Source organism: Anguilla rostrata, chromosome 8 (genome assembly GCF_018555375.3).
Source record: "Anguilla rostrata isolate EN2019 chromosome 8, ASM1855537v3, whole genome shotgun sequence".
NCBI lineage: Eukaryota > Metazoa > Chordata > Actinopteri > Anguilliformes > Anguillidae > Anguilla > Anguilla rostrata.
Window position 1 is genome coordinate 20,807,631 of NC_057940.1, and position 9,964 is coordinate 20,817,594.

The following is a 9,964-nucleotide window of genomic DNA, read 5'->3' on the forward strand; positions in this document are numbered from 1 at the left end:
CCAAATGACCAATTGATTTTTAAAAAGCAAACGTACTGATGGGGAAGTTTGCAAAACAGAACGACAAATTTGCTTGTCTCCAATTCAAATGTATTTAAATTGTGTAAATGATATATAATCTTAATTTGGTTTTCGATCAGGAACATATATATGCTACCATAATTTAAGAAATCAAGTCTCACCTCTTTTACTTTTTAGCCTTTCACAGGTAAAACAGACGCTTTACCATCACGAGGATGCCTGGCTGTAAGTTCCGCAGTCATAAAGATATATCCAATCGTTGTCTTAGTTCACAAAAATCCTCAGTGATTAACGTAGATCGCAGGTAAATTTCCTGAGGAAATTGTTGTCCGGGATAGTGCGATATCCCCCAGTCCACTGCAGCGGGTTGTCTACGCTATTCTCCCTTTCCTCCTTTGGTACCGCATGATGCCAAATAGCTGACGTTCTTCTTTTCGGTGCAGCCTCTTTTCCAAAATAGCCGTGTCGTTTGCAAGAGAAAAAAGCATGACTGCTAAGAGCGTTTGGTTGATGCGGTCCTTTAAATTACAACAAAGCTTTGTTACTTATTACGCGCATACCAAAACAAAACAAATGTTTATGATTGGATTACTAGGTGACTTCTTTCTAGATGTTTGTACTCCAAATAATTATTTAAAAGCCTTATAGGCTAACTTGGATTCAATGCGTTGCATGTGCTAGCAGCTAGAACATGATACTACGAATACGAATAACAGTCAATTTTTATAATTGTAATTTAAAATATAGCACCCATTGTTTCCATTAATGGACAATACAAAAACAATAACTACCCATTTTATTAATTTAACTAAGCTCTCGCTGAGACTATGGGATACCTTTTACAAAAAAAAAAGGTATGAAAACATGACGTATTCATTCTTAAGGAGAATGAGCTGAAGCTGAATTGTAATTGGATTATGCAGCAAGACAATGATCCAAAACACAAACAAGTTCCCATCTGAATGGCAAAAAGGAAACAAAAATGAAGTCTGAGAAAGTCCTGACTTGAACCTAATTGAGATGCTATGGCAGAACTTGAAATGAGCCGTTCCTGCTCAAAACCTACCGATTTGTCTGATAGGGGTGGAGGGAGATGTCACTTTTTATTTGTATCTGTAAAACCAACAAAATTATTTTTTATTGAATTTGGATTAAAACCAGAAGTGGGCGTGGCATAAACCTTAAATATGCAGTTTAACCAAAGATGTATAAAATGTCAAAAAACCCTTAAATTCACCATTATAATCACTGGCACTGCTATTGTTCAGATATTAAAGTGTTAAAGTCGTGGTTTCATAATGAAATCAATAATAATCCAGTTTAACACCAGGTAATTCGCTTTTAAAAACTGAATTTAAGAAAAAATGACCTATATATAGCCACAAAAGGCTTTTATAAGACCAAGGAAAACAAACAAACAAAAATGTTTTTAGAAATCATAAAATAGTTAGGCCTACTCATCCTTATTTTGAACTGCATACTATGCACTGCATGAACCCCACCACCTCTACCTTACAGAATCACACCCACCTACTTTTAGCCACCCTGACCCTACTGACGCCAGTTGACCTGCTTATATACTTTACATAATCAGACTGTACCATTTACATACAATATTCAATTATCTCACAGAATAAATGACAGTATATTTTTACATTTAGACATCACTATACATCGGTTGCTACTTTATATCTAATGATCACATATCTAATTGGGTACTAGGAAATATTACCGAATACACTTTACCCTCTCCCCCGTCTAAAATAGCCAATTCTTGCAATAAAATTGCAGAGAATCGTGACATTCGGATTACGTCATTCTAGTTCGAATATGGAACAAATGGAAAAAACAATGGTTAGTAGCTGCTCTTAACATTGCGTTTATCGAACATAGCATACTAAAATAAATCTATTTAATGTTACATACCAGATGTGTATCTGTTTAAGTTATTTACAGTACATTATGGTGGTGAACATATGTACAGCGTGAGCACTGTAAATGACAACAGTATCTTGAAGTTTTATTAAACAAAATAAAACGAGGGAAGTTCATAGAATGCCAGTAATCCCGTTCACAGCCGTAAAATGACTCAGTGTTGCTCAAATGAAAGAAAAGATTTTAACGCACAAGTCTCTCATTAATTCACAACCATGGCATGGTTTAACTGAACTGAGCAGGATGGATGAGTTGTGGTTTCCTTATGCTGAATACGCCATTATTTAGAACATTTATCTCTTGATTCCAAATCAGCATAGGTCTGACCTCTATTGCTTACTCATAGACATTGCTAAGTAACGAAGCAGCAAATCTATCCCCATGCAGCATGTTTGTAATATCTACATATAGAATGTAAATAGAACGTGCGCATAGAAGAGATAAAACCTGGTTTCTACCTCACACGTGATCACTAACTGGCCAACAAATGATGTAAAGTCTACAGAAAATCAAGACTGGCTGGAAAAGGTTTCCTTACTCTTCCCTATTGACATGACTACATAGACAAAATAAATGTATTTAAAACATGACGAAACCAAGCCACAACTCATCCAATCCCATTTATGTCCTATCTCTGGCAATAAAAAAGAAAAGACCTTCCTAATTGGTTGCTGGTTTAAAAATCCATGCATTGTGTTTTTTTGAACCAACCACATGTTGTCCTGAAAATACTGCAGATATTAACAATTTATCCAGTTATTTTTCATTGTTTCAATTGTACCACACCTCTGTTACAACTTTCCTTCACCTCTGTTACAACTGTCCCACACTTACTTCACAGTTGCAACATTGGACTATGTTAATGTTTGTTTAAATTACAGAAGAACCGTTTGTGATCACCTCAAACCTAATGTGACTTATTGTAGCAGACAAGTGTATGTGCTTTGTAGTGAAATTTCACAGCTTTTGATTGCATTACTTTTAAATAATTCAGTAAAAAGTGAAAATTGCAACAATTTGGCCTGTTCTCCCCATTCAGAATATTTTCTTGACCACAAGTGGTAATGCCGTTCTGTGACCATCAGCAATTTGAAATAAAGTATACAAGCCAAAAAATGTTTTTTGTCTTTGCTAGAATATTATAATTTTTGTAGAAATATAGGGGACAAAGCAAGCTGATTACAAAATATTCACCAGTAAGATACGTTTGTCCAAGTTGCATTTATTGTCATTCATCTCATTACAGATGGGTGTGAGAAAAAGAACAAAGTACATTACCACCGAGACCACAATGCGTAGGAACTGTCATAAACAACCAAAAATAGAAATAAATACAGGAATTAAAATTATAAAAAAGAAAAAAGCTTAAGAGCGCTCTGCTAGCCAAAGCAATACTATCACAAGGTTGATTGTGAGATTGAATACGTCAGAGGAGGACAGTGTTTGCAGGGCTAAGCTGTAAACCTGCTTTATGTAAGGTGGGAGATCATACAGTATCACATTGCATTTATTATTCTGAGCATTTTAGTTTTAGACAGGAAGAATTGTACGTGACTGCAAATAATATTTTGAGTGCTCTGACTATCCTGAGTCATGTATTGAGCTGGGGAGACAGCCAACAAATTAGGCTGAATGCATTCTTTTCCACTTCTGATGCTCAACAGTATTGACTTGGCTGAGCTGTTCAGTACTACTCAGCACATGAAATCCAGGAAAGCAGGTATATAAATCAGGACCAGTCCTAATATTGCTTTGACTGAATTTTTCTACAGAGAGGGGAAACAAAGCTACTACCATCTCAGTGTGGGGTGGCCTCAGAGCAGGTTCCATCAAGGGCTTTCATCTTTCCAGACAAGGCTACACTTCAGAAAAACGCACGTGTGATATGGCTCAAGGACTTGCTTCAGTTATGTTCATGACATTTATGTTGTCTAGCGTTGTCTGTGTGCTGATACAAACATGAAGACCAACAAGAATTCTGTAATGTTGTCCAACTGCAATAGGTCTTTTGCCTTTTGTATGTTGTATGACATTGGACCATTCCAAGTGGCCCAAACATTTGGCATATACAGGCCTACATAACAAGTCAATGTTTTCCTTAATAAGGAATGGGGCATAGATCCCATTATAATTTTGTACATTTTTTACATTGCACTAGAAAAACATAAATCACTGTAAAATATGGGGTTCCGTTTAGGAAAAATAATCCATTTAGTGTACTAATGTATTGGCTTGGCATATACAGTATATTGGTTTGATATGGGTGTGTATTGGTTGTCGTTGATGCATCTATTGGTTTGTAATTTATATCTATATTGGTTTGTCCCTGATGCATCTTTTGGTTTGTAATTTATGTCTATATTTGTTTGTCGCTGACGCAGCTATTGGTTTGTCATTTATGCATCCATCGGTTTGTAATTTGTGCTTCTATTGGGTTGATTGTCATGCATATTGATTTGCTTCACATGCATATTGGTTTGATATATCCATGTATGGATTAATAAATGGCATACTGTATATTGGTTTGTCATTTACATTCGTATTGGTCATCGATGCTTGTATATTGGATAATTATGTATGCGTCTATTGGTTGGATTATCATGCATATTGTATGGCTTCATATATATTTATTAGTTTGCTATATGCTTGCATTGGTTGTCATTAATGCATATATTGGTCTTCTATTTACACAAATGCTATATGGCGGGGCTTCGGTCACGCAAAAGATTGTTTAGCAGTAGTTTTTGTTGTTACTATGGTGCATCATGAAGCCAACTTCAGGTGTGCAATATTCACAAAAAATGTATTATTGTGATTAAAGCTTTGCAGACATGCAAAACATATTTGCTTAATTAATTCCCCTAACAAAGCACTTTTATGTCATAGTGCTGAAGCCAGCCTCATCAACACAGTTGTTATCAAAGTACATTCCCATATTACAAAACTTTCAGGACCCGTTTAGCGCTACTGTATATTTTTACATACAATATTTAATTATTTTATCTGTGACGTTGCATTCCTTTTCATGGTGCCTCCTTTAAAAGGTTGAACCCCCCATGTGTGTGAACAGCTGAAATGAGCTCCATTGACGTCATAGAGTACTGCTTAGTTTCAGGAGCAATACTTTCCACAGATTACTGGTATTATAATGGTGAACATTACTGTGTGTTTACCTGCTAGATTATTCCACTGTATATTGGTAGAGTAAATTGAACACCTGCAAAAACTGACCCTTACCCTCTCCCCCTGTATTTAAATAAACTGAATTACAAATCACTAATGTGTTAAAATGTTTTCAGATTTCAATTTTTGGGGTTTAACTGATGAGAAGGTTTACAAGGTGAGGGAGAGGTGGTAATCATTTCCCTCTCCTCTGATATATTCTCAACCACTAATGGTAGCTGGTCTGAACCACATCCACACTCTGTCAGTGCATGGTTTTGGATTCTCTTCATATACAGGATGGAAAATGCCTCAGAATGGATTCCTTATTGTCAATTAAAATAATGAACGGCCTGATTAAAAACCAACATCAACATCTCAGTCTTGAACTCATAAATATCAGTGCCCTAAGATTAACATATTGCTTAGGAGTGATTCTTTTTTTATGTAATACATTTTACTTTAAACTAACAAAGGTTTACTGAAGAATTGTTTTCCCCAGTTATTTTGACCTCAATTTGGGGCATCCATTTAGGAAATTCCTATCTATTCTAGACCTCTGTCAGAACTGTACCAGCTTCATTTCACCACAAAATGTCAGACCCAAGATAAAGAGACATTTCAAATGTACACTTTTGTCATTGCCATTGGTTATGCTGCTCAGTGGACTGACCATCCAGCTCGCCTTCCAAAGCCTCACCTTTTTTTCCAACACATGTATCACCCAGATATCAATGTCTGGTCTGAAGTGAGTCAAAATTTGACCTGACCAAGGTTAGGTCAAATTTGGGGTAAGGACAGTTGAAGTTTCCCTTGATTCAGGAGGAATCAAACATCTGAGTCCATGGTCCTGCTTATACCTTCAGTCCACTTGTATGTCAATAACAGCAATGTATTAGCTGAGTTAGTACTTGTTTGTGAAAACTTGAAGAGCATTCCTATCCTGAACCACCCATCCCCCCCAGAGAACACGTTGGTCTCTCCTAGCGTCGGTTTTTCCTGGCTCTGTTTGACAGACAGTAGCAGGCTGCTGGACCTTTTATAAAAAGACCCATGAAACCCTATCAGCTGTGTAATCTTGGAGCTATTTGGCCCGCTGTGGTTTGCGGGAGTAACTTTGAAATCCTGGCACCATCAGAGCACTGTCCCAGGTTTCTAACGTCAGGCCTGGTGGAAAATACATCCCCTCACCCCCCTGCTAAGGGATACAGGACAGTCTTTGGTTTTGTCTTTTGGGATCACCTCAGGCACAGATAGTTTGGTATTCATGTAGGGGTGAGGACTCTGATGGTGGAATTTCAGGAGGCGGAGCTAGAGTTGATGTGCTCCCGCCTTGTCATTGTATATTTATAGCTTGCATTCCCACTAGACATGGAAAAGTAATTCTGACTTCATAGATTATCATTCTGAAATCAGGACTGACAAGAAGTATGGGGTGCAATGGCACTAGATCATGAAACCAGCACGACCCCCTAGCTATAGCAAATGTAGGAAACAGTGGCCACATGGTTATGTGCTTTCCCACCCTGCTGTAAGAGCAGCAAAGGAAAATCAGTGGACAATCTGAAGTTGCATCACTTCCTCTTTCACAGCAGCAGAGCTCTCGAACAGAATAAATAGATAAAAATGAGATCACTGCTCTTGGATGAATTACACAATAATATCCATTAATTGTGGTTAGTATGCAGACATTTAAGGGAATTGTTACACTATAAGTAAACTTCAGTCTGGGAAGACTGAATTAGGCATCATACTGTACTCATTTTTAAAATAGCCCATGGTGAAATTAATCTTTTCTGTGTTTTGTTCATATGGCTTAATTCACGCTCAATAGCATGCTAGATACAGGCATCTAATACAGTTATTAGCTGTGGCTGACAATAGTTAATTGTGTTTAAGGTGTCGGACAGGCCTCCCCATGAATCACCACACGTAAAGTCCCTTTGCCAGCTACAACATTGGGTAGAGAGGATGGACTAATGACTGACAATCTCAGAAGCTAACACATTGTTCATGACTTCATCCCAAATGCTTGTCCGTAGTACTACTAGTGTGGACAGATCAGGGTGTGAAATGCAAACAACATGGATTGTGTGGTGGTATGTCATCATATATCGGGTGGTATCAGGGCTACAGCATGGCTGTGACCCTGCTGTATCAGGCTGTTATTGTAGAGGGAAGGGATTGCAATGTATAGTCATACTTGCCACTGGAAATTCTGAACAGGCTACTACATAATTCTCAGGGCATATTCCAGCAACCCAAGCTGACCTCTGTGCTCCAACAACATTTTTGTGAAGGCTATCATATTGTTCCAAGCGACTGCTATACGGCCTACTGGATCCACTTCTGCTATTTGTTAAGCTGTATTTCCGAAACTATTGAACAGCCTTAAGAAACATCTTCACACAAGTGCATATGTGCATATATATTTTTTCTATATGTTTTAATGCTCATATGAGAAGGATCCTATATTCTGGGAAATGTGCCTGTGTAATTGTGGTAATTAGGGAAGCAATGGCATACTGGCTCCACTATGGCATCGTTTTTACTAGGTTGATAAAAACATTACATTTTATGACTTTGTTCACAGCTTTAGTAAATAGATGTCTCAGTTATTAGTTTGGGCTACCTCTGTATTTTAAAATGCCTTCTGTGACTGAAATGTGTCATGCTCTTTTAATATTGGGTGCTCTTGGAGCTAGGAGCAGTGCACTGGCATTTTATTGAATGGGACTGGCATAGGTAACTTCATCACTCTGAAGCTGGCACCAACAGGCTTGATCAACAGCGGTTCACTGTGACAGTCACTGGCACGCCACAATTGGGATCAGTGACAGCTTTCAGTGCCATGGTTTCTACCAGCTTGCAGATGCCATGCAAATTTAATATTTGTTTTTATTGACTTTTATTTAACCAGGTAGGTCAGCTGAGAACTCAAGTCTCAATGATGAGCGAGAAAGTCAAAGTGGGTCAGGAATAGAAGTGATTGTACAGCAAATAGGTGCCATCGATGCATGCTAGCGTTTTTGTGCTTGGTCTTATACTTTGGTGACTGAGGGTACCAGTCTATCCATGACTTTAGATTAGGAAGGGTATTACAGTTGGTTCTAAGACTGTAAATAGCTCAGAGTTATTTTGTGAGGATGAGAGGCTGTGCATGTTTATGCAGAAGAGAACAGAGGACTAATCACAGCAGCTGAACACTTGCTTTCCCACATTAGATGGGGAGGGGAAGACGCCACTGTATTGAGCACCATGTCATCACTGGTAGCTGTGCAGAATGCCAAAAGGCATACTGCTTTGAATTGAGGATTTTGATCTTTATCTGTTTTGTTTTTTTTGTTTGTATTTTGTTTTTTTGCAGCATAAAATATTATTTCTATTTCAACCTGGCTGAGGCTTCTGGATAATTTTTCCAACAATATTGTACAGCATAAGCAACAGGACACAAACTCACATGAACAATTCAAATATTCCAAGCAACAGACATGTCATAAGTACAATTAAACTGAATTTGTGAAATTATATTAAATAGCATGGGGTAAAAATAATAGCGGCAAACAAGACTAAGGCAGAAGGCACACATACAAAGATGAATATTTTCACATCAGCAACCATTACAATTTTTAATTAAATTTCAAATGAAAAAAAAATATGAAAATTGATTTTTGAAACATGAAACCAGGTAATAAAAAGTGGAAATGACGATATGAAAACATTATATATTATACAATATATTGTATATATTATACAATATATTTGCAAGCAGTATTGGAAGACTGGCTAAGAACAATGCGGATTTGAACATAAGAAGGCTGTCCAATCTACCTTGACCTTTACAGTGATTTCAGTTAATTTACTGAATAGCTTTATATGTAATCCATTTCATGCTCTGTGCAATAGAATAACTTTATTTTTCCCAGGGGGAACATCAGGACAATCGTTCTGCAAAAAATAAGGTCACAGAGCAGGAAGCAGTGAACCAGTTGCTTGTTTTGGGACAGGGCCACAGACACTTGTCCGTGCATCCAAATAAAACCCTTTGACCTGCATTCCGGTGAGGGAGACCATCAATACTCAGTCTATTAAAAAAAGGGTGAGGTTTTAGCACCACCATACCTACAAAGTCACAGGATATGTAAAGCTTTTTAAATGCAACAGATTGTCACTAGTTATAATGTCTTTTGTCTAAATAAAACCAAAAAAGCATAATGGTAAATTAACTCATTAAAAATGAAAATGCATTGAAAAGGCTCATTAAAGATTATAATTGCATTACAAATGCAACCATCATTAACACATGGCATGGCTGTAATCTGTTACATTTATAGAATTTCACACAATTCATTCCTGGGAATACTGGCTTTAATTTATTTTGTGGGTCAATTGATATCATGCATCATTTCTTGTTCTTAAGCAGACAGTCTTAATATGAGCAGGAGTTACAAAACCTCCTGCATCTAATGTGAACTGCTGGTTGGAAATGCCATCCATATGCACATGCAGTATGATCCCAACATGCAAGCCATAAATTGTTCCTACAGCGCCGAAAACATCTGACCATGTTATTCTTCTCTGAAACTACTACAGCGCATCTGGTTCCCATATCAGTGGAATCCCTGAGCAGGGGACACAGGGTTGGGAAGAAATGAGTGTGAGTGTAATCACAGAGGTAAAAAAAAACAAAAAAACTATAAGTGATATTATGCTGGCAGAACCTTCCGGAATCTTGAGCTCTGTATGCACAGAAAGAGGTGGCAACAAAATTATGAGCATAACAAGACAAAATCGCAGCGACAGTTCTTCATTATTTGGGCAGAATAAAAGGAAACGGACGACAGGC

At 37.4% G+C, this 9,964-nt stretch overlaps 1 protein-coding gene across 25 annotated transcripts in view; it reads right to left on the reverse strand.

Moving 5' to 3' along the window:
- The window catches only part of obscnb (obscurin, cytoskeletal calmodulin and titin-interacting RhoGEF b), a 112,388-nt gene extending 111,807 nt beyond the window's left edge, over window positions 1-581 (reverse strand). For 16 of the 25 annotated variants that reach the window (XM_064346971.1, XM_064346986.1, XM_064346985.1 and 13 more), the window contains exon 1: window positions 183-581. The gene's annotated coding sequence lies outside the window, so the exon portion shown is untranslated. The remainder of the gene's footprint in view (window positions 1-182) is intronic. The other 9 variants (XM_064346989.1, XM_064346983.1, XM_064346980.1 and 6 more) reach the window with 3 other exon arrangements.
- Between the last annotated feature and the right edge of the window lie 9,383 nt (window positions 582-9,964).